This window comes from Patagioenas fasciata, chromosome 1 (assembly GCF_037038585.1).
Source record: "Patagioenas fasciata isolate bPatFas1 chromosome 1, bPatFas1.hap1, whole genome shotgun sequence".
NCBI classification, from domain to species: Eukaryota; Metazoa; Chordata; class Aves; order Columbiformes; family Columbidae; genus Patagioenas; species Patagioenas fasciata.
Window position 1 is genome coordinate 161,615,989 of NC_092520.1, and position 23,618 is coordinate 161,639,606.

At 41.2% G+C, this 23,618-nt stretch overlaps 1 protein-coding gene across 1 annotated transcript in view; it reads right to left on the minus strand.

Annotated features, from left to right (window-relative positions):
• Positions 1 to 10,118, minus strand: part of OSBPL8 (oxysterol binding protein like 8) — a 100,063-nt gene extending 89,945 nt beyond the window's left edge. The window contains exon 1 of the mRNA XM_065837876.2: positions 9,957 to 10,118. The gene's annotated coding sequence lies outside the window, so the exon portion shown is untranslated. The remainder of the gene's footprint in view (positions 1 to 9,956) is intronic.
• Positions 10,119 to 23,618: the final 13,500 nt, after the last annotated feature.

Below are 23,618 nucleotides of genomic sequence, written 5' to 3' on the forward strand. Positions count from 1 at the left end.
GGACAGCTTAGCAAAGTCTTTAGTATAAATTTTGAAGCTAGAATTACTGGCTTAGAACTGCAACTTCTCATGCATGGTACAGACTCAACTTGGAAATTTTTTTAAAAAATACACTAAGCAAAGCAAAGAGGTAGCTTCAAAGTCTACTATTTGCATAATACAGATTAATCAAAATCTTATCCATAGAACACCTCTCGTTTCCTAAAGGAGACTGCAAATAACACAAAGGAGTTCAGGTCCAAGCTACCCCTACTGCTGTGTTAGCCCAAAGACCTCACTGGGAGCCCTACACTGAGGATTGCCAGCCAGCAGTTTACAGGAGGTTATCTGCTTTTAATGTATTACCAGTACACTTCTTCTACACGCTCAAATATATACATGCACACAAGCAAATCATGTTCTACGGGTTAAGCAAGTCCTTGCAGTAAGGCAGATATTACACAGGCATGGTCTGTATCATATAGAGACAGCACATACCACTGTCTATCTAACATGGGCAAGCATATTGCTTCAAAACAAACAAACAAACAACACCAAAACAAGTCCCCTCCCACCACTAGTAGTCCTTTGCAGCATCTGAACTATCTGGAGGAAATACAAGGTTATGATAATGCCCTCTTCTAAAACGATAATCTTCTGAAAACAGCTAAAGCCATGATTAGTCAGATGGTACCTAGAGTTACAAGAAACTAGACAGGATATTCCCTGCACCAATTTAATCATGATCTGTGCAGAGGACCAAGGCATGAGAAAGGTGGTAAGTAACCAAGGAAATATGAACAGGTAGCATAGCTGGAGTTGCAGGAGAAAGCAGACAGGTCACATATGACAGGAAAAAAAAAAAAAACACACCAACAAAAACAAACAGTAATCCCAGACATCTTTTCCTTAATAAAACTAATAAGCAAAAGGCCCTTGTCATACTGCTTGTGCAGAAGAACAGATGGAAGAAAAGCAAGAAGGCCACCTCAGTATTGGCAAAGATGCCATTAGGTCAGGAAACTGATGCAAGTTGTCTTCACTCACAAAAGATATTCCTCCATTGGCAATGTGCACATTACACCTTCCTCACGTATGTCACGTGTCAGCTACAAGCAGCGTGGCCAGATTTTCAGTCACACTAAATTAACCCTATGTGCTGCTTCAGGTAGAATTTAACAGCCTTCCTCAGTCCTCCTTCTGTCTCCCCTCCTCCAACATTACCATAACTTCCATGACATTGACCTAACTGGAAATGTGTGTGATCAGGGGAAAAAAAAGGAAGGCAATGCCACAGAGCAGCCGAGAGCATTATAAGCTCTCCCCATAAGAAATGGAAATAGCAGAAGCATACATATCTTATTCAAATAATTACTCATGGTCCAGCATCTGGAGAGCTGGAAACCACTCAAGTTTAAACAATTTTGTTGATCCTGAAATTTCTTCTTGTAGACCTTGGATCTCAGGTCCCCAATACCAGATCTAAATGACTTCTTCTGATGCACAGAACTCACTCTTACTCTCCCAAAAGGAGAAGAGGGCATAAGAAGAATGAGCATTAAGGGAAGAGAACATTTCTGCAGTAACTTCTGCTGCAGCATAACCAGTTACTCAACTGTAGAGCTCACAACAGCAAAAGATATTACACAAAATTAGACAGAACGTGGTACACTACACTCATAATAAGTGTATGTTGGGTGTATGTAACAACCCTACAGAGACTAGTCAAAGCCAAATTATCACTGCATTTGCTCCAGGTTTACAGTACAAAGACCATTAACAAAGCTTCACTGATGTGCTGTACTTCCATGTGCCAACGTCAGCTGGAAAGAGACTGAGCTATTGGAAGAAGATAAAGTCAAATGGTTCATGCTCAGAGGCAGGCCCAAGTAAAATACACTGCGTTATCTGCATTTGTTTCAACCAAAATATTTTCCATGCATTTTGCAATTGATTGCACTACTCTCAATGGATACCTAAACTGGCTCAGTTCAGTTCAGAGACACAAACGTGTTCTTGTGATTGCTTTCCACTGGAAAAACATAGTGAAACAAACATCATGGGAGTTCTCAATTATGCAAAAGAAACTGTTTACATCTAAAGCCCTATAATGGAGCTCTTATTGGACAAAGGTAAAGTCACACAAGGAAGGAGATTGTTGATCTACCAGAGCCATGTTAAATATTTGTTCTCAGGCTGTAGTCCTCTTAGACTAGTTCTCCAGTGAGGAACAACAGCAAACCCACTCTCCTGGTACAGTATGGCACTACAGGATTTGACTCCCACAGTTGCAGAACAATGAACTGCAGTTTATGTAGACTCACTGGTTTAATGTCTTCAAAACACCCTAACTACCCCTTCTGTGTTGAAGAACAGTATTTGCTCTATACAGTGCAAAGGTCCATAAGTGGCACTAAAACCTTCAGACCTCCTCCTTCTCCTCTGGGCAGTATGAGTGTCCCACTTGCACAAAAAACAAGACTCCTGCCCACCACACGTCCACACACACAGAGGAGCATGTCACAGCAGGTCACTCAGGAAGCCACCTCTGAGACAGGTCTGGAAGGAACAGCTTGCCCAGCAGGAGACAAACTTGTGCAGATTTATTCCAAAAGCTTTCCATGACTGAAAGCATGGTTTTCCCTAACTCAGGAATCCACTTGACAGTATAAGTACCACCTGCAGAAATAGATCATAGAGGGCCTCTCATGCTATGGCCTGTTTCAAAAACAAAAACCACAGTGGTTCTCAAACGGGTTTTTACACTGGAATTTAACATACAATAAAGAAAAAAAAAAAGCTCTTTAGTACTCAAAAAGACTTGTATTCATCACCACATATACTCATACTGAGTGACCTTTTTCACCATACCATAACTAGACAAGGGAAGCTAAGCTCTCAAGTAAACACGGTTCTTAATTCAGCGCCACTTGAAGAGTATCTAAACACACTTTTTTTTCAAACTTGCAAAGACTGCAAGACCAGAAAACCTGAATATATTAACTAAAAAATAAGATCAATCAAAGCAATATTTTAGTAAAAGCTATCCATGTTTTACCTAGAAAAGTACTCATTTCACCTGTAAATGCATCCTTTTTACTACACGTCTTATCAGAAATTAGAAAAAAAAAAAATCCATGTAAAATTTCAAGCAAAGGAACTTGCTGTGTACCTGGCAATAAGTGTTCAATGAATCTTAAAATGTCACATTTCTCTTTTCGAATGCAGCCATGAATCTTTTATAACTCATGAACCAGACATCGACTGAACCTATAATTTATCACACAAACCTCCTACCAAGTAGCATCATCTAGTTATAAGTAAAAAGCTGTTTGTCTGAGCTCTCCGAATCATCTATAAGAAATACAACATATAAAGAACACACTTCTGAGAAAAATATGCAAGTTGCTGAGATGAAGCCCTCTGTAGGTGCTTAAAAAGAGACATGAGACAAACCCAGGTTCAAAGCATTCCTAAGAGAAACAAAACCCAAGCCACAGTCAACTCAGTTTACTGGACTACCTTCTTACTATCAGCTTTAAACACAAGCACTAAAACCAAAATATTTTCTTCTGTTGCATGACTCCCTAAATAGTTAAAACTGTCAATCAAAAAAGTCACCTATAATATGCATGCTTCCCTAAGTTCTGCAAGAACTGTAAAGTAAATAAAAGTGTTTTTTCATAGGTTTATATGACTAGTAATATAGCTGCACTTGCAAGTCCAAGCCTTTTAAAAAGCAACTTGCTGGTCTTTAAAATAACCTTCAAAATACTATGGCTTCAGTTTGCAGGGAAGCAGAAGATAACTCTGGAAGAAACAAGCTGTCTTCCCTTATCTCAACTGAATAGTCATATTAACAGCTCTTGCAGTACTACAACACTAACATCAAGTGACAGGACTATCGCACTGGAAAATGTATGAACACAGAGATAGCATATGAACTAGCCCAGGCTTCGATACAACAGGAACACTTAAAAATGAATTAATGAATGAATGGTTGAATGAAAAAAAGAGGAAGGCACACACTCCTGTATCATGTCAAACTCACTGGAACCTTAAGAACTTTCAAACGGACAGATACAGCATTTTTAGTAGATGAAGGATCAGTGCTGCACCCTGTGTGGAGGGAAACAAGCTGAGATAAAACCTCACACCCACAATTAAGAGTGAGAAGAAAATGAGGTTTATTTCTTCCTCTCCTAACACCAGAAGTCCAAGCTACTTCCTCAAAATGAAAATCTCACTTCCCAAATGCCTCTTACCATCTGTCAAACACTTTTAGCTTCTCTCAAGAGGCTTCTTATGCTACTATACACATTACATCTGCAACAGATTTTCTTGTTGTGGAGTGCAGATGGAATAAAACATTGTTTTATAACAAACATAGCAAAATACTACACCGTATTTCAACTGTGTACAATCCAGAATGAGTTACTCTGAATAAAACACTTCTGACTAACATATCTGCTGCTAATCAGTGCCCTATTATGAGCACTGTTTCCTAAATATCACTAGCTCAAGTTTATGGGGCTCAGCACTGTACACACGGCCTTCCTTTTAGAAGTCAAGGTCAGTCCTCAAAACATCCAGCTTCACCAATTCTCTGTACTATGGTATGAAATTATAAAAATTAATTGAGACAAATGACTAGAAAAGCACACAACCTGCTGTTCCCACAAGCTGGCCAAGTGTTAGTTTTAAGATTAAGCTACACAGAGCTGCCTCTACTCTGCCTAAACTGATGGAGTTTTTTAGGCAGAGAAACCACCTCCTTGATCAGAAGTTAGTCGACAAAAACATCCTCAAAACAACGCAGGTTCTTCAAGTCCAGGGTCAAAGTAAGCTCACAAAGCAGCAGCAATGTATGTTCTCTACTAATTCCCAGCAACATGAAAATGAAAGTTAATTTTTCAAAGTAAATAACCTTTTTTCTTTTTTCTTCTTTCTGGTTACCATTAGACCTTCCAACATCTAGAAAAATTGTGAAAGTTACATTAGTCTCAATATTTGCTTACACATTTTCAAGAGAAGCAAGAATCTAACAAAGCCCTTTCCATTGTTCCAGCTGTAAACTGTGAGCATGACTCTCCACTGTGTTAGTGCAAGAGCAGTGAGCAGCAAAGCAAAGGAGGGGAACTACTGACAGGTTCAACTTAAACAGCGAGGTTGTCAAGTTTACCCAAAACACAAGGCAACAGCAAAAGAAATCACACAAGCAAAATGCTGAAATAGTCCTCTAAAATCAATAAAAGCCTTTTGGAAAAACTTTTTTTGTTGCTATTTTTGTTTGTTTGTGTGGTTTTTTGTTTTATTTTGGGTTTTTTGGTTCTTTGGTTGGTTTTGTATCTTAGAGATGAATTTATGAACTACATTGCCATCAACTACCTGTTACTAAAAAAGTTAATTGAAAAGACCATCTAACAAAATAGAAAAGTTTTATTAATTCAAGATCATTATGACCACATCAGAATGGGAAGGGGGAAGGAAAAGAAAAAAAAAAAACAAGACTGTTACCTTGGTAAACAATTGTTTGACATTTAGAAGTAGTATTTTTTACTTCCTCACCAATTCACCAAAACAGCCTAGGTGGAGAACTATGCTGTTTCATTTCCTGTAAAAACAGGGACTGTAGAAATACCTGCCTCAAAATGCTTTCAGCTACTGCTTCTCCCCAACAGTGTGTCTGCCATAGAAGCAAAATCTCCATTAACAGCATACTGTATTATGAATCACAATTAACCTGACCAAGACTTCCACACTAGAGTTTGGAGAATAGGATCATCAATTTTTGTGTTGGTACTGCTTCTATCACATTGCACGTACTGAAGAAAAACCCACACCTTTAGGTAATAAAACTATTCTGTTTCCCAGAAAACAGCTGTTGCTGTTTCTGCGCTGAAAGTCTTTTGCTGCCTTTCTTCATGATTTTCTGGTTTGTTGAACAGTAAAAGCTGTTATTCTGTGTTTAATTATAAATTTGAGTAACTCAGAGCTCAACATAGGTTCATTACAAACAAAACCAAAAAACATCAACCAAAAAGACGCCACACACTGCTTGGCCCATTGCAAAGTTTTAACTATATGATGGCACGTTGCTTCTGCAACAAATTGCTTTTCTGTTCCAAAAGAGAAGCTGAGGAGACTAACAGATAAATTATTTAACAGACAGCCTAAAGCGACAGAGATTTCACAGCATGGGGAAGGAGAAGGCAGAAAAATGTCTTTGAAAATTCCTCTGCAGACTTCAGAAAACAGAAGTTGTGGCAAATGCAGGGTGGGGTGAGGAAGGTGGTAAAACAGTCATCAGCAAAGAGATGAAAGCCTAATAATTGACTTGACACAGTTTATTAAATCTTGGCTGAGTGCTCTATGCAAAGACTTACTGGAGAGAGAGGGGGCTGGAACACAACTTCACAGGATACAAATCATGAATAGTTTAATGTACTAGGAAATTTCTCAAAAGTTTATTTGAAAGCATAAGAGCAGAAAAAAAAAAAGAAAAAGGATAAGTACTACATCACTTAAGGCCCTTTTTGATCATTTTAACAGAATTTTAAAAAAAGGCAATCTAAAATAGAATAATCTTCAATAAACTTCTTATCCCCAAAAAAATACTTTCTATTCATTCCAGTATTTTATTTCCCTTTGGAGTAAAATTTGAAATAATACAGTAAGCACTAATGAAAGAACCAGGGTACATCAGTCTGACTTTCTACCCAAAGTCAATTTCCTGGAAAAAAGGTAGAACATTTTTTTCTTGCAACAACAGAAAATTCCTCCTTACATTGCAAAAGTTAACAAGCATTTATAAAACCAAATTGGAAGTACCAGAGAAGTTCACATTTGTGTGCAAAAAAACATAAGCTGGATGGCCCTCTTCAGAAAAGTCAGTTATTAACTAATTTTACAGAACATATTTAAAAGGAGCTCTTTCCCTGACCCATGATTAAAGTAGGGGAAAAAAAAACCCACACAAAGATCTATTCACTGTTACATCAGTTTCAGCAAATTAACTTCTCTTACAAGCATCTTCAAAACTCCACAACAACAGAAAAATTAAGCCAAAGAGCCCACAAGTGACCACAATCACACATCATTTATAATTTTTTTTCCAGCTAGTTTGAATTTCAAGCAGACCCCTGGAATTTCAAGTGGACCATCTCGAAAGGAGAGCTCTAGAAAGCCACATATTCACTAAACAAATTACTTCAAACTTCAGGAGTTTTGATGAAAAAATAGTACATGTCTAAAACAACAAACATCTTCAGAAGTTTGCAGGGAACTCTGAAGTGAAACAGCATACAGAGAATTTCTCCAGTTCTTTCTACAGCTATTAATACCTGAGAGCTGACAAATGAAATCATGTTCTTCTCTTCTTTTTCCCCTTTCATGTTAGACCAGCACTACAGCAACTCTAAACCCTCACTAGCTGGAGAACAGACCCAAAAAAACACAATCAGGGAGCAACACTCCATACACATTTCTACAGCCCATAATGTTTGCTGTGGGCTAACAACTCAATATTAACTACTGCCTTTTCAAAAATCAGGTTGATATTGAACAAGTACCAGCAGGGCCTCAACTGTGTAACACTTAAACGAGCAAACAGATACATATTTCCTATGATTAAATTGAAATTATTGAAGTTAAGAAAACTTCCAGATGAAAATGAGCAGTTTTACAAGGCTGCCCATCCTCAGTCCCAATAACTATTTTGATTGGACAGTAGTTCACAAGCAGAAACACCCCACATTAGAAACATCTTCAGGGACACACAGGAATCAATGGCTTTCCTCCTTTGAGAAAAGGAGTTCTACACAGCAATTCTATAACATACGGTTTATGAAGACTATTATTTCAAGCAAATATCTGAAGCTCATCTGCATTATCACCCAGTACGTTAAGCAAAATGCCTTTAGCCAACACAAAAATGCACTCTTTTGGAAGTAAGACATTTATGAGGCCTGCTAATAAAGATGCAGAAAAGCTGCTGGCAGCAATGACAGACTCGCAACAATAATCAGGACTGGGGCTTCGTTCCCCAGGGCATTGCTCAATCAGTAGACTATTTTCCCAGTGCGAGGGTATCATGGTTTAACCCAAGCTAGCAATATAAACACGAAAGCTGCTCACTCACTCACTCCCCCCATCCCAGCCCTGAATAGGGGAGAGAATGGGAAAAGAGAAACTCATGGATTAAGATACACACAGTTTAACAAAATAACACTTATATGTTACTACTGATAATAATATTTTAAAAATAGAACATAAAAGACACTCAATGCAATTCCTCACAAACTCTGTGCGCACCAAGCAGCAGCACCTGGTCCCAAACAGCCCATCCCAGAAAGAAAAAAGACAAAAAGGCAGAAAGGCCCAGAGGCTTCTGCAAAATAGCAGGATGGCAAAAGGCTGAACTGAAGGAACTCTCAGACACAGCTACCCTAAACAGGTCTCCGTCCAGGCTCTGAGAAAACCCAAAACTAGCCAGAAGATCCTGAGTCTCCTTAAATATGAAGCATCCCGCTAATGGCATGGAATATTCTTATTGATCAGTCTGGATGTCAGTCAAGGTCTGTCCCATCTCTGCCCCGCTTCCTCAATACCTTGCACCTGTGGGCAGAGCTCAGAATGTCCTTGGCTCTCAGACAAACTAAATCCAAACAACGACTGTGCTAGCTGTGAAAAAGAAAGGTTTCTAACTGCATGAAGAAAATTAACTTGTTTTCAGCCAAAACAGCACAGAGGGGAAAGAAGTTACCAACAACCAGAGGAGTTAAATTTTAACTGCATTCGGTACTTAACCCGGCTGTTTTCAAACCCTGGTTTGTAGATCCTCAGGGGACCAAGGTGTAAGCAAGGCAATTAATGAAACCAAGTCGATCATGGAGTGGCTTAACAGCCTGAAGCCAAGATGCACGGCTTCCCCAGCTTTCAAACCCTACTAAAGCTGCACCACAGCACCAATCCCGCCACCGGCGCACAGGAGCTCCGCAACCCAGTTTTCTTCGTTTCATAGAGAGGAATTAAATATCATTTGATAATTAATAAAAAACATAGGCAAAAATCATGCATAAAAACACTGTTCTGGCCACTTTTTATTACGAAAATAAAAATATTTATACTCAACAAATTCTACAACAGACATTCATTGACTTATTATGCTAGAAAATAATGACCACTTCCCAGCTCTTTCATCTTCTTCTTGACATAAATCAAACAGTTTAGGAAAAAAGTAGAAGTCAACAACAAAATATACAAGGACAACTTTTTAAAGTTCACTGGAGTCAAATGCTGTTCATATGCCAAAAACGGGGGGAAAAGTACTAAAGGTTCTCTTAATTCCACAAGAACATGCCTCTGAAAACGAAAGTAGTAGAATTTGTGACCTGTGATCTGACAGTGACCAGAACAGAGATCTTCTACAAATTTAAAAGGCAACACAAAACCAACAAGAATCCAACCCTCTCACACCACAGGCCTCATTTCCTTACACCAGTTCTTAGTTTACATAAAAAGCAAGCATGTTTTCCTGTTCCAAGCTGAGAACCAAGTGGAGCTGATGACACTGAAAGGAATTGATTACTAAGCTTAAATTATTCTTGTTAACACACAGAGAGGAATATCAAGCACTCTTCTTTCAAGCACTGACAGTAAGGGGAGCCGTCCCGGAGCTCAGTAACAACCATTCCCGGGTTGGGGGGGGGGCGCAAGGCCAAGCCGCTACCAGAAGCCTCGGGGGGGGGGGTCCCAGAGCCCCCTCCCGCCCAGCAGCCCGCGGGAGGCGGCACACGGTGACACTCGGTGACGCCACGCAACCGCCTCCTAACACCGCCGGCAGCGCAGCAGCACCGGCGGGGACCCGAGTGGCAGCACACCCCGCTGTCAGGCCCCCGCCACAAGGCCCGGCGGGGCAGCGGACCCCCGCCCTCTCGCCGGCAGCGAAGCGGCTCCCGCCGGGCTGTCACTCTCACCTCTCCCCGCAGCCAGGTCCGGCGGGAGGCGCGGCAAGGGCAGGGCAGCACGACTGGTGCGGGTACGAGGAGGATGGCTGGGGGGGCGGCGGCGGCCAGGATCCCTCCCCTCACCACCGCGGGCTCCGCCTGCCGCGCGCGGCACCGACCGCTTCTGCCCTCCCCTGCGCGGCGCCCGGTCGCCGCTTGATTCGCTCATCCGCCGCGGCGGGTGCGAGCGCAGGCGCGCCCCGCCCCGTCAGGCGGTGACAGTGGCGGCGGGGCCGCCCCCTCAGCTTCGGGGTGGTGTCCGTGCTTCGCTGCGGGGCTGGGGCGGCCCAGGGGCTCCTGAGACGAGGCCAGTAGCACCCTGGGGTGCACTAGGAGGGGGTGTTTAGTAGGTCGAGAGGGGGCTCTCCTTTCCCTTTCCTGTGTCGTGGTGAGACCGCATGTGGAATATCGTGTCCAGTTCTGGGCCTCTCAGTGCAAGAAGGACAGGGAACTGCTGGAGAGAGCCCAGTGCAGGGCAACAAAGATGATGGAGTGGAACATCTCCCTTATGAGGAAAGGCTGAGGGAGCTGGGGCTCTTTAGCTTGGAGGAGACCGAGGGGTGACCTCATTAATGTTTATAAATATGTAAAGGGTGGGTGTCACGAGGATGCAACCAGGCTCGTCTCGGTGACAACCAATGATAGGACAAGGCGCAATGGGTACAAACTGGGACAAAGGAGGTTCCACTTAAATGTGAGAGGAAACTTCCTCACGATGAAAGTGACAGAGCACTGGAACAGGCTGCCCAGGGAGGTTGTGGAGCCTCCTTGTCTGGAGACATTCAAAACCCACCTGGACGCCTTCCTGTGTAACCTCATCTGGGTGTTCCTGCTCTGGCAGGGGGATTGGACTAGATGATCTTTTGAGGTCCCTTCCAATCCCTGACACTCTGCTACTCTGTGATTCTGTGACTAGGGAATGACCACAGCCCTGGCTCTGGCAGGGGCTTTACTGGTGGGGGCTGCGGGAGCGCAGCGGCGCTGTGACACGGCTCAGGGGAGAAAGGGGCTCCAGAATTTGTGGCACAAGGAGCAAAAGGCACAATGTAAGAGAACGTTCTGGGGAGACCTTATTGCAGCCTTTCAGTACTTAAAAGGGGCCTATAAGAAAGATGGGGACAGATTGTTTAGCAGGGTCTGTTGCAATAGGACAAGGCATAATGGTTTTAAAATAAAGGAGAGATTCAGGCCAGACATGAGGAAGAAATTTTTTACAATGAGGGTGGTGAAACACCGGCACAGGTTGCCCAGAGAAGCAGTAGATGCCCCATTCCTGGAAACATTCCAGGCAAGCCTGAAAGGGTCTCTGAGCAACCTGATCTAGTTGAAGACGTTCCTGCCCATTGCAGGGGGTTGAACTAGATGACCTTTGAAGGTTCCTTCCGACCCAACTTGCTCTATGATTCTATGAAAGCCATAACATTTTGGGGGATAGCTGGAGTGAGGCCCAGCTGTGAGGGAGCTACTGAAGTTCACAGTGTTGACTCTTTCTTATAAAAGAAAACTCCTTTCTTTCAAGCAACACTATTATTTTGAATAGAAACTGTGAACTCTGAAGAGTGCTGGAAAAAGTGCAGTCAGCGGTGTGTATTAATCATCAAGGGTGGTTTCAAGTAATAATGTAGGCAGCCAAAAAGTAGTTACAATGGAAATAAAATATGCCCTGTAAAATACCCATAAATCAACAAGAGAGGTGGTCAGCAATTAACATACCAACAGGAACCACACTTCAGATTATTTTTCTGTCTCAAAATGTGTCCACTCCCAGTAGTCTTAAACATGCCTATAGTAATACAAAACCACTGTGAACAGCTTACGTACGTTGCTATATTTAAAATAAAATCAGTGTGTACCTGAAGTTTCATCACCTGCCACTTGACACCACTGAAAACAGTTGCAAAATGCTGAATAACTTCTGGAAATGCTGAGCATCTTCTTTCCACTTACTTCAAGGAAAAGTGTTGTCGGTACATTCAGAAAACGTTTGACTCCTTCTGCTAACTAATGATGCAGGAAAGTTGTCAAATTATTAATGTTTCCCACTCTGAAAATAAGCCTCCTAGCTCAATCTATTTTTCATAGAATGATCTGCTGTACCTTAATTATGTAGCAGTGTCACTAGGAGTCCATTATCTTGGGCTAATCTTCCACTCACAATCTTTTCATTCTGCTCTTTGAATGATCTCGGTTAATCAATAGGCTGAGTATTCTTTTCCTCTGTACTTGTTTCTTTTTAATACTTCTGTAGAAAGATATGTGTATATTATTGACTGTAGAAGATTGGGTTTTCTTCTCAGCGATGAGGTAAAAAATGTTGAAGAATACAGAGAACAATTTTCTTCCTGTTATTAGATATGAAGTTTCTTTGTACAAAACCTTCTATAATTAAACAGTACTTCTCCCCAGAGGAGGGCCGTGGAATGAGATAATTCACTCTGACAAGAGTTATACACGTGAGCTTTCTCACTGTAGAGCTTTGATTTGCAAGGCCTAGTTTGCATGGTCTAGTGAAGGGACCAAGTCTACCTTTAGGAAGCAGTCCTCCTCACGTGTGCAATTCATTACTCATTCATGTCTTCCTCTCTGACAGAGCAATTCTTTTAAAGCTATGTTCAAGGGCACCGTATTTCACACGTGCACACTTTGAGAACTCCAGAAAAAAATAAAAAAGTGGAGTTCTTTAAGTCATGCTAAACACCCCTGGACAGGTCACAGTTTCAGATGAGCAAGGAATGTGATACCACTTGTGGGCAGCTGGGAACTGGTTCACTTAGTGAGTGTGCCAGGTAAATCCGTAGCACTCCTTTTGCTTCTGGAGTTTGCCAGCAAACTGTTTTTCATTCGAGTGCATTCCTGCCTTTATCAAGTTCTTGCATTGCTGTCTGTGATAGAAGCGGGAGGCTGGCAGCACACCAAACCAGCAGTAGTTTATAGAACCACAGAACAGAATAATAAAGCCATTTTGGTTGGAAAATACCTTTAAGATCATTGAGTCTAGCTGTTAACCTATCTCTGTCAAGTTCACCGCTAAACCATGTCCCTAAGAACCACATCTACGCATCTTTTGAATACCTCCAGGGATGGTGACTCCACCACTTCCCTGGGCAGTCTGTTCCAATGCCTGACAACCCTTTCCATGAAGAAATTTTCCCTAATATCCAATATCGCTCCTGCTGCAACATGAGGCTATTTCCTCTTGTCCTATAAGTTGCTACTTGGGAGAAGAGACCAACCCCCTCCATGCTACAACCTCCTTTCAGGTAGTTGTAGACAGTCTTCCCTCAGCCTCCTTTTCTCCAGGCTAAACAGCTCCAGTTCCCTCGGTCACTCCTCATCAGACTTGTACTCCAGGCCCCTCACCAGCTTTGTTGCCCTTCTCTGAACTCTCTCCAGCACCTCAATGTCTTTCTTGTGAGGGGCCCAAAACTAAACACAGGATTTGAGGAGTGAATGCATGGGGAAGCTCAGGCCTCTGCTCACGTGGCTTAAACTGAATCACATAAATGCTGGCATAGGTTATCATACGTTGCCCAAACCTGAATTATATCACAGAAATTTTGCTTTAAAGGACCTCTCACAGGGAAAAGGAGGGGAAATGGCCACAGACTATCCGGCTTTCAGATTTGAGGACACAAAGCACTGATGGGTAGTGATAGTTTTTGCCTCACTTATTAGGGTTGTCAGGTGGAAGAAATTATCAACTGTCATCTCAAAGACATGGATTAGGGTATTGTGTGCATCTGTGTAACAGATCAGTTGGGAAGCACACCTGTGACCAGGTGTAAAACAACAGGAGGTCCACAGGTATCAGGGAGAGAATTATCTGTTTTTCCTGTAGGAAGGCCACAGCTATCAAACCATGTTATTGTGGGGTTCAGGAAAAGGATGTGAAAGCTGCTGTGTAAAAGCAGAGAAGCTCTGGTACGTCTTTAAAATACTGAATAGTGCCATTTAATTGGGGCATGTTTCTACCCCCTTTAAAATAGCAGGGATTCTGATAACTTAAGGGTGGACCTGATGTTTGAGGTTGTCAGGGAACAGCAAGAACAGGATTCTTCCCCTACAGGAAAGGTGAACTAGGAGCCAAAATGGGTAACTTAGCTGCTAGGGCAGGGACTTCACTGTCCAGGATCTACTTTCACAGCACCTAAGCAGGACAGACGTAGAGACAGAGGTCACGTTCAGCCAAGAGTTCAGATCATAGGGCAGTATCAGGATGAACAGAGAGACCTTATGTGAGGAGAAAAATATCCCTCAGTGACAGTTAGGATCAGGTCCAGCATCTATCAAGGCAGAGCCATAGCAGTGAGACCAGGCTGAAGTCAAGCCAGGAAGTCAGTCCAGAGGTTAAGGCCGAGATCAAAGATTGCTATGGAACAAACACAACTGAACTAGAAAGCAGTACTCTTCTGACACAGCTTAGATAAGGACTGAAGGCCTGGGGCTGAGCTTAGATAGAGCTCCTGGCCCCATGAGCACAAGTAGAATCTGCAGGTGAGTCTACTCAGACCCGTTAAGGCTTATTAGTGCGCTCAGGACCCACAAAGAGTTAACCTAGTGCCTTTCTTCCTTAAAGGGTAAAATTTGCAATAGTGTATCGATGCAATCCTTTCACCTTATCTACCTACAGCTGTTCCTTCCTGATTTAACTCTTGCAAGAGGAAGGGTGAAATGGTGAGCAGAAGAGCTCTATGCTGTAAGCCAGACATGAGGCTCAGCTGCAGGCAAGAACAACTTCCACCTGGAGCAGGGGAGCTTATGACAGTGCTGCCGTCTCATGAGTGTTCAGAAAACAAGATAAAGTACTTTAAAGTTGAAGGTGAACAACAAAAAGGCAGAACCTTTTGGTCTGTGGTTGTGCATATCTTTGTGGGCTGTGATTAGGGCTGATAGATGCTGTAAGGAATACAAACAAGCACTATTCAGAAAAGAAGATAAGAAAATCTGCATTATTCTCAGATAACATACTTGCACAGTGGCTAGGGGATTATTCATTGTAATCCTGCCAGGTGTTATCTTATTATCTAGTGGTAACACATACCACATGGGGCTTTATTGGTAAAGGAAAACAGCAAAAGACTAAAAGCAACAGCAGAGTTTGAAGTAAAGTGAAAATTCTGCAGTCCTAGTAAGAGAGCCTTCTGCACCCTCACTTCTTTTGGGGATTTCTCTGAAGTGGATAGTGTAGCTTCCTCCTCCAACTGTAGCTGCAGATAGCTCTGAAAATTGGAAAGAAAAAATGTATTAGAAACATTAATATGAAAGATTCAGCAGTTTTATGTTTTCAGGGAAGCTCTCCTTCCCTTACTCTTACTGGAAGTTTCAGCTTCCCACATCTCTTGAAGAGAACTGAGGCTTTTGTTCTCAGCTTGAAAAAAGAAAATCTTTTTTAATTAAAAATGGGCTTAGTTGAAGTTAACAAAGCTCGGTTAAAATTAAAAAGTAGCCAGGGTTGAGCAGAAGAGCACAAACCTTTTTGCTAAATGCTTGCCTAAAATGGTTTTAGCTTCTTCTGGACAGAAAACATGCTTTGGAGGTCCTGTGTTGCCCTCTGCAGGGGAGCCTCAGCACTCCTTGAGACATTAGTAAAATTTCAATTAAAATTAAAAAGGATTAGTATTTGGTTTTAAGTACACTGTTCATAATAGAAGACAATATTTAGCAGTAACCTTTTTATCATGTGGCTTGGTAATGCATGGCTATTTTAGAACAAAGTTTTTGAAGCTTTAAAACTGCTGACGTTACTAATAATGGGTTGAGTTTCTGGTTTGAAATCAGCATAGTTGTATTAATTAAAATTAAAAATAAGATTACAGCATTTCAACTTTGACTCTAAAAGCTGTGTTTCAGGTATCTGAAGTATTTCTAATTTACATTTCAGTGATTCTTGTTGTCTTCAGTTTGTTCACAGTTACAAATGATATCCTTATGAAAAGACTTTTTTCCACAGTAATCTATGTTTTACTCTGGTCATTAATGGGACTAGCATTAAAAAACCAAAATCAAATCAAACTTATTTTTCCACTGTGAGATGACATTTTTATTTTATAAGATGCTAGAACTACTCATTCTGTCACAGGCACTGGTGCTCCAGAATGCCATTACGTGTGTTCCTCCTTCCTTTAGATCTAAGCTTGTCTCTGTGAAATGTGTCCTGCTCTTCTGCATTATATTTAATTGTTTAGGACATGATGTTACAGGATTTTTAATTCAACTCAAGTGTTTTTCAAGTACCAGCATATTTTTATTCTTTAGTATCCCCAGTTTTCAAGTGATCTTAGCCCTGATCTGGTTTGTCATTTTTGCACTTTTCAGTATGTTCTTGTCTGACGAGTTCTCTTCAAATATCCGCTGTATCAGCTCCTTTGCTGTCTTGGAAAAGCTCCTTCTCCCCATGTGTCTGTTTTTAGCTTCCAGCTTTCTAGTAGAGAACTTCACATTTCTCATGTACAGTGAACTGAGCTTGATAAGATTATATTTAGCTGTATCAGTAGGATTTTAATCCAGTAATCCTGCTGAGAGAAAGTTCTTGGCAGCAAGGAGACCTAATGCACCTGTTTCACCTACCACTTACCTTAAATATCTTTGCAATCAGTTTTCTCAGAACTCTATGTTTTAGCAATTGGTATTGTGAGGAAATGGATAACAAATGCATCCACTCTTGCGCTAAAGGGTAAATGTATATAAAGGATGTAAAACATTCACATGTCATAGAATGGCAGCTCTCTTCTGTGTTTGAAATAATTCTTGGCAATAGTGAATTTCATAACTCTTCATTATAAGGCCCTGTGACAATACCAGATGCATCAGGCTTAAGTGGCACCATCAGACTAGCTCTGCCCCAGGTCTGAAATATTGATTTTTGTTTTCAGAAGTTCAGATCAGCCAGGGCCTTAGAGGAGAAGGAGGGAACAAAGAGGGACAAGGTGAAAGGCCTGAGGGCACTTCTTAACACTTCTTAACATACAGTTGATGGCAATATTGACCCAAATTTGTTCAGGACAAGCGTACACAGTTGTTAATGAATCCAGATCTGAACTTTGTAGTTGAAGAGTATAGGGCCAGTTCTGCACCATCACATATACCTGGCAGTTGTTACTAGGTGGAAATGTACATAATTCTTCCTCTGCCTAAAAATAGTTAAATTATTAATATCATCTAAAAAAGTAAAAATATGAGATACTTACTGCAGCAGGAAAAACTTCTAGTACTTATAATGGTATCACAGAAAACCCAAGTGACTTGCTGAACTGGACCACTGTAAGACTGAGATCAGTCTAAGTTCTCAACTTGTTAGCTGATGCTGTCTGGATGGGATCCCTGCAGGTGCTGCACATGCCTCTGGAGCATTTGGTCAAAGTCAACTCCACTGCTTCCAAGGGTATTTTTATGTCAAGACTTTGTAATGCCAGTCTTTTCCTTCCCCAGGACCTACAGGCATGTCATAGTGACTGGGCCATCACAACTGGATTTCTTCAGAGAACATTTACTGCAGAAGCACCACTTGATTGTAAAAGTGACACACCATGGCTAAAAGCAACACAGCTGGTGGCCAGGGCCACACCTGAGGGACTACATATCGGTAGTCTTCTGCACAGGCTATCCCACCTGCCTGGCTGCTGTTATCCATGTGTTCTGTTTTCAGATGGACACTGTGGTCAAGAACTCCCGTCTGTTCCTAACATTTGTCCTTTCAGAACTTGCCATTAAGACCCTCACTTACCTGCCATTCCTTGGGTCCAAGTGGTGGAACATTAGAGTGAAAGGAATGTAAGTGGTCCGACACTTATTCCATACTTACATGGCTTGTCAGGAGTGTAAGGCAGCAGCTTTTATAGAGATTTGGGATTGCTTTTGGCTGGGAGAGAGTTATTTTTCTTCACAGTAGCTCTGATGGTGCTATGTTTTGGATCTGTGACCAAAACAGTGTTGATAACACACCGATGTTCTAGCTATTGCTAAGCAGGGCTTACACAGCATCAAGGCCTTTTCTGTTTCTCATGATGCCCTGCCAGCGAGCAGGTGGGGAGTGCACAAGAAGCTGGGAGAAGACACAACTGGGACAGCTGAGCCAACTGACCAAAGGGATATTCCATACCATATGACTTCGTGCTCAGCATATGAAGCTGAGGAAGGAGAAGGAAGGAGGAGACACTTGGAGTGATGACATTTGTCTTCCCAAATAATAGTTATGCATCATGGAGCCTGGCTTTCCTGGGAATGGGTGAACACCTGCCAGCTGATGGGAGTAGTGAATTCATTCCTTATTTTGCTGGTGTGTGCAGCTTTTGTTTTACCCATTAGACTGTATCTCAACCCATGAGTTTTCTCATTTTTACCCTTCTGGTTCCCTCCCGCATCCCACTGCGTGGGAGTGAGTGAGCGGCTGTGTGGTGCTGAGCTGCTGACCAGGGCTAACCCATTGGCACAATTCCTCCACAACATGACAATTTTTCTGGAAGAAAGGAGTATGTGCAAAGACGTGCTCCAGGTTGAACATTCTTTTCCAAAACTTCTTGCTGATGTGTTCTTTGTGTTTTTCTTCTCAGTGTGGACTCTTGTACAGAATGGAAGAAAACACACTCAAAATCATAGGTCTTTCTTTGAAAAGGAGATGACCTACTTGTGGGGACAGGATGGGACCTCCATAGCTGTGAAGCTTCTTTCTGGTCCCTTGTCAAGTCAGTGGGCAATATCTGCTTGTCACCTCATTAGAGGCTTTTAATCAAGGCTCTCAGTCTCATTTGGTGGTTCTTTTCATTACCTAGGATGATTATTTTCCCCTCTTTTTTCAATTGCTGTCTACTATATCAAATGCAGTACCATTCTATGGCCTAAATTTGGACAAAAGCAAGTGCTTTTAATTCAGAGTGAGGCCAGGCCTTTCCTTCTCTCAGACCTCTTATCAGTTGCTGGCTAAGCAAGCCCATTCAGCTAGACTAGGACAGCTATGAATATTGTCCCCTTGTGACTAGCTGTTGAGATCAATGATTCAGCAGCTTCAACTTACCCTTAGCAAATTGCAAATTAAAGCTTGTGTCTTGCTGTAAGCCTCCCTCCTGATCCTTGATTGCTAGCTTGATTCATACCCTTCATGTATGTAATTTTTATGTCTTTATATTGTATGTCCTTAATGCATAATCTTCAAAGCATATTCTGTTTCCAGGCCCCATCTCAACCTTAAGCAGGGATGACCTTGTCTCAGCTTCTTCATTTTCTTGGAAGATAGCTAAGTTCACTTAGCTTGTAAATGCTTGGTCTCTAGCACAGCATTACTGAAAACAAAACTTATATATTCATTGTCAGGGGAGTTATCTAGCCGGTGCTTGGGGGATTTTGTCAAAAGAAGTTTACTGTCACATTGGATTTTCCTCTCACAGTCAAGCATTAATTAATTCAGTGCAAAGCACAGGCATCTTGCACTGTCTTGTTAAGATTTTAGTCTGGCAGTAGCGTAATTGAATCAAGACTCCATCCACCTTTGCAAATGTGTGTAGTCATTATGTGGTCTCCAGCCTGTCAGAAGCTTATGAGACATTTCCTAATCAGGGAAATGCAACTCGAAAATTTTCTCTATTTTTTAGCTCTTGTACCCCACAGCTCCTGTGTTATCTGACACTTTATTTCTGTCATAAGAAAGCCAAATGTATAGAAAACTATGTAAAAACAACTCATCCTATGTGTTGTTAAGTCCTTTCTGTGTTATGCAATGCTATTTTTCATTCTTCACCATGTTTCTGTTACCTTCTTAATAAGTTAAAGGCCAGTATCTCACAGCTGGACCTTGACAGGCTGATCTTGATAAGTTGAGAGCTATGCCCTTCATTTTGGTATATATTTAATACCTATAAACATCACAAATGAAACATGAGGTGTATAGTCATCATTGCCCCAGTTACAGAGAACTTCTTGTCATTCCTCTTCGCTGCAACCTTGCAGTCTACAAATCTAGTTGGAAGCTGCCTAGATGGTTTTACATTTCTGTCTCATGAAATATCCGAACTCTCATTTCATTTTAGGTTTTATCTTTGTGAGTACAGTTGTTATGAACTGCAGTCCAAGAGACCTGAGCCCTTTATTTATCTGCAGAAGACAATACACATCATCAAGGATGGGAGAAATTCTAGAGCCTTACAAAATGGAAATCACAGTGGCCATCTTTGGAAGGATGGAAGGTGAGAAGAAGACAACCAAAGAATTACACTTAGCCCACTTTCCCTTCCTAGAAATAGATAAGGATAAATTATCTGTGTAAGCACGAGAAGATAACAAGGTAATGAGCAACAGCTGTCATTAATAAAGAACAAATAAAGTCAAATTACCCTAATCTTCCATATCTGAGGTACTGTATGAAGAGGATGAGGTCTATGGGATATATCTTAAATTTAGTAATACCTTAGTAAGCATGAAGGTGCAGTCTGAATGTAATGCCTGTAAGGGTGGGATATAATCTATCTTTAATCCTCTGATATGAAAAACAGAAAAATTGCCTGTGGTTCCTGTGAGTTTTAGGAAAGAGCTAAAGAAGACCTAATAGTTTCTTTAATTGCATGTTGTCTGTTGGAACTAATATGAAATTTTTTTTTGTAGTGATAGTTATGCTGTCTTTAATTTTCCTCTGTTTTTAAATTTGAAGTATGGAAAGCAGCAACACAAACTGAAGTGAAGGTAGTCTTGCACAACTAGAACACCGGGTAGGTGTTGCTGTGAAAAACAGACTTTTGAACAAGTTAGAGCCCAAGAGTAGGCCATAAATGGAAATTATTGTTTAGCTTGAATAGAGAGTCCTTCCAAAAAGTGTAGTGCAGTGAGATTTGTAGTTAAATCATCTAACTAGCAGATTAAAACAAAATATTTTTAAGGCTTCCAATAGCGTATAAAAATCTAATGAAGCTGGCAAATGCTCCTGTGAAGTTTATTGACTGGACAAAAAATGCTGCTCCCTCTTGGAAGGAACTCCTACTTTAGGAGTGGTATTTCGGTATCCATGCAGGTCAAGGTGATATCTGGAAATCAAGTATTCAGGAAGGTGATATGGTTTTGCTTTACTTATTAAACTGGCTTTATCTCAAACCATGAGTTTTCTCACTTTTCTGACTCTCTCCTCCATCCCACTGAGTCGGGGAGTGAGTGAGTGGCTGGGTGATTCTTAGTTGCCAGCTGCGGTTAAACCATGACAATAAGAAAAACAGTTTTGAAACACTTCCTTAATATGTCTCAAAACATGGGCTGGCGGCCCTTCAAAGTAGTATGCAGTGTGCTCCGTTCTAGAGTGCATTCACATGTTAAAAGCAATATAGAAATATAAAAATGTCTGCACAATATCTACATGAGGTAAATAAAGTATCCTCTTTCTTCATAGATGGAAATATTGAAGTATGAAGTCAAAGGATTTGACCAAAGTTACAGAAGATAAGCATGCCAGGATTTATGACTTTATTTCTCAAAACATAGAAAAACCTTACCCTGAAAAGACTAGTATGTCTATGAGTGTTAAATTGTGGTATCTTCTGCTGGAGCATCCTTCTTCAACAGAAGATTGAGGTAAACTACTCTTTCCAGGGAGCTTAAAATCTTCATTACAAGAGATCTGTCTACACTTTCACTGTAGTTCACTGCTGCTTATGTACTGAAGAATCCTCTTGCTGGTGGCAAGCCCAAATATAATGAATGGACTGTAGGATCAATGTATAAAGCTTGCAGATGGCTCCTGTAAACACTCTCACTTATCCTCTGTTCCTGACAATGTATAAATCACTAGCTCTATCTGCCTGCTGTTTTCTTCAGCATCTTGGGCATTATAAGTCATTAGGAGGTGGCAGGGAAACTCATTCCAAGCTGCACAGGGTTTTTCCAAAAAGCACAATGCACTGAAATTAACCCTCAGGAAAACCCATGTCTCAGCATTTTACTGATCACTCCATTGCAGGAAAAAAAGCCCGCTCTATTCTGTACTCTTAACAAGGTGGAGAACAGGCTTTTGAAAGCCTGGGGTATCAGGCAGCAAATCCTCATTCTGTATTTTTCCTTGCTTTACAGTGAGAGGAAGTGATGATGAGCTCATATCCTGACAGATTTCACTATCATTCTGTTTGACCTGGAGTCACTTGGAGTCACCCCTGTGCTAGTCTGCTTACTATAAAAAAGAATTCACAGCATCTTACTGTTGCTGGCCACAGGAAGCTATTTTCATGCTGTTTGTTAAGTATTTTGTGCTTTGGCTTGGGTTTCTACAATCGCATCTATGATAAATGAAGATTGGTCGTGCTACGTATCAGTTTTGTTCAAGGAAATTTGAGGGAATGCAAGACACCAGTTGAAAGAAGTACCTAAAATTGTCTTGGTTGCAGAGAGGAATCAGATGCAGTCTGAGAGAGAAAAGTCTATAGGAAAAAATATAGGGTGAGCAGAAACACTTAGGGTTTGGGAGGAAAAGAGCTGGAGGGTGAGGTCAAGGCATTTATAGATGGAGCAAGGCTGAGCAGAATGCCTGTGGAAGACAGTGACTCCAACCTGCTGATTTGGTAAGCCTAAATTCAGGTGAGAATTCTCCTCTCTACTCCTGAGTGTGGTTTTATCCTAATTAAAAAGCTTTACCAATTTTTCATTATGGTGACCTTTTGACCATGATTTGAAAGCTGAATGGACACCTCCAGTGTCTGAGTGTTATTACTAGCATATGTCACCTTTAAAAACATCCCCGTTTTGGTCTCTGAATGCACCTATTGTTTACTTACTGTTGCTCACTGTTTGCATATCCCCAGAGCAGGTGTGTTCTCTTCCCTGTGTCAGGCAGAAGTCCTGATCCAGAAGGGTAATCATACTGGGTGAAGACCGCATCTTGCCATGCACGTGTAATGGAACTCATCAGCCCCAGCACCCTTCTCTTGGTCATTTCTTGGCTCTTACTGCATTTCTCAAACACTATTGTTCTTCTAATGCCAGTTTTTGGGGAATCTGTGGTCCTGCATGCATAAACCTGAGTGGTGCTGAGATTCCTAAGTGTCTCAAGGAACAAGAGCTATCAAACAACTATCAAAAAAGGATATCCTTACAGTCATTTCACTCACAGGCCTATGAAAAAAAATACATTTTTCTCTAACCTTGGTTTCCAGAATGATGGAACTGATGCCAGTAGATTGCCCAGAAGTGTATTTTGCTATTTTGATCAAGCACTATCCAGTGAGATATTTCAAATCTTAGCCATACACAGAATTCAATGACATTTTTAGAAATTGTTTAATTATACTAGTGCAGCCCAATAAGTAGGTAGCCCTAGGTTGGTTTATGTTATTTTTCTCTAGCTGGTTATCCAAACAAATAATGGATAAAATTATGTGGGTGTCTGTATGGAGATCTTACTTTAGATAAACCACTTTCAGTCATTATTTAGCTGAAGTAGTAGAGATGTGTCTGCAGGTAAGATTCTAGTGTGTACTTTCTATCCTCACTCTTTGTTACTCAGAGATCATAAGAATTAGCTGTTCTAATCCCTGCAGTATTTTTCTTTCTAAATTTTCCCTGCTTCTTCTTGCAATACAACAGCATATCACAACTAGATAAACACAATTTAAATTATTTACAACATCACTTTCTGACACTCCTTAAGAAAATCTATGATGTTCTTTTTTA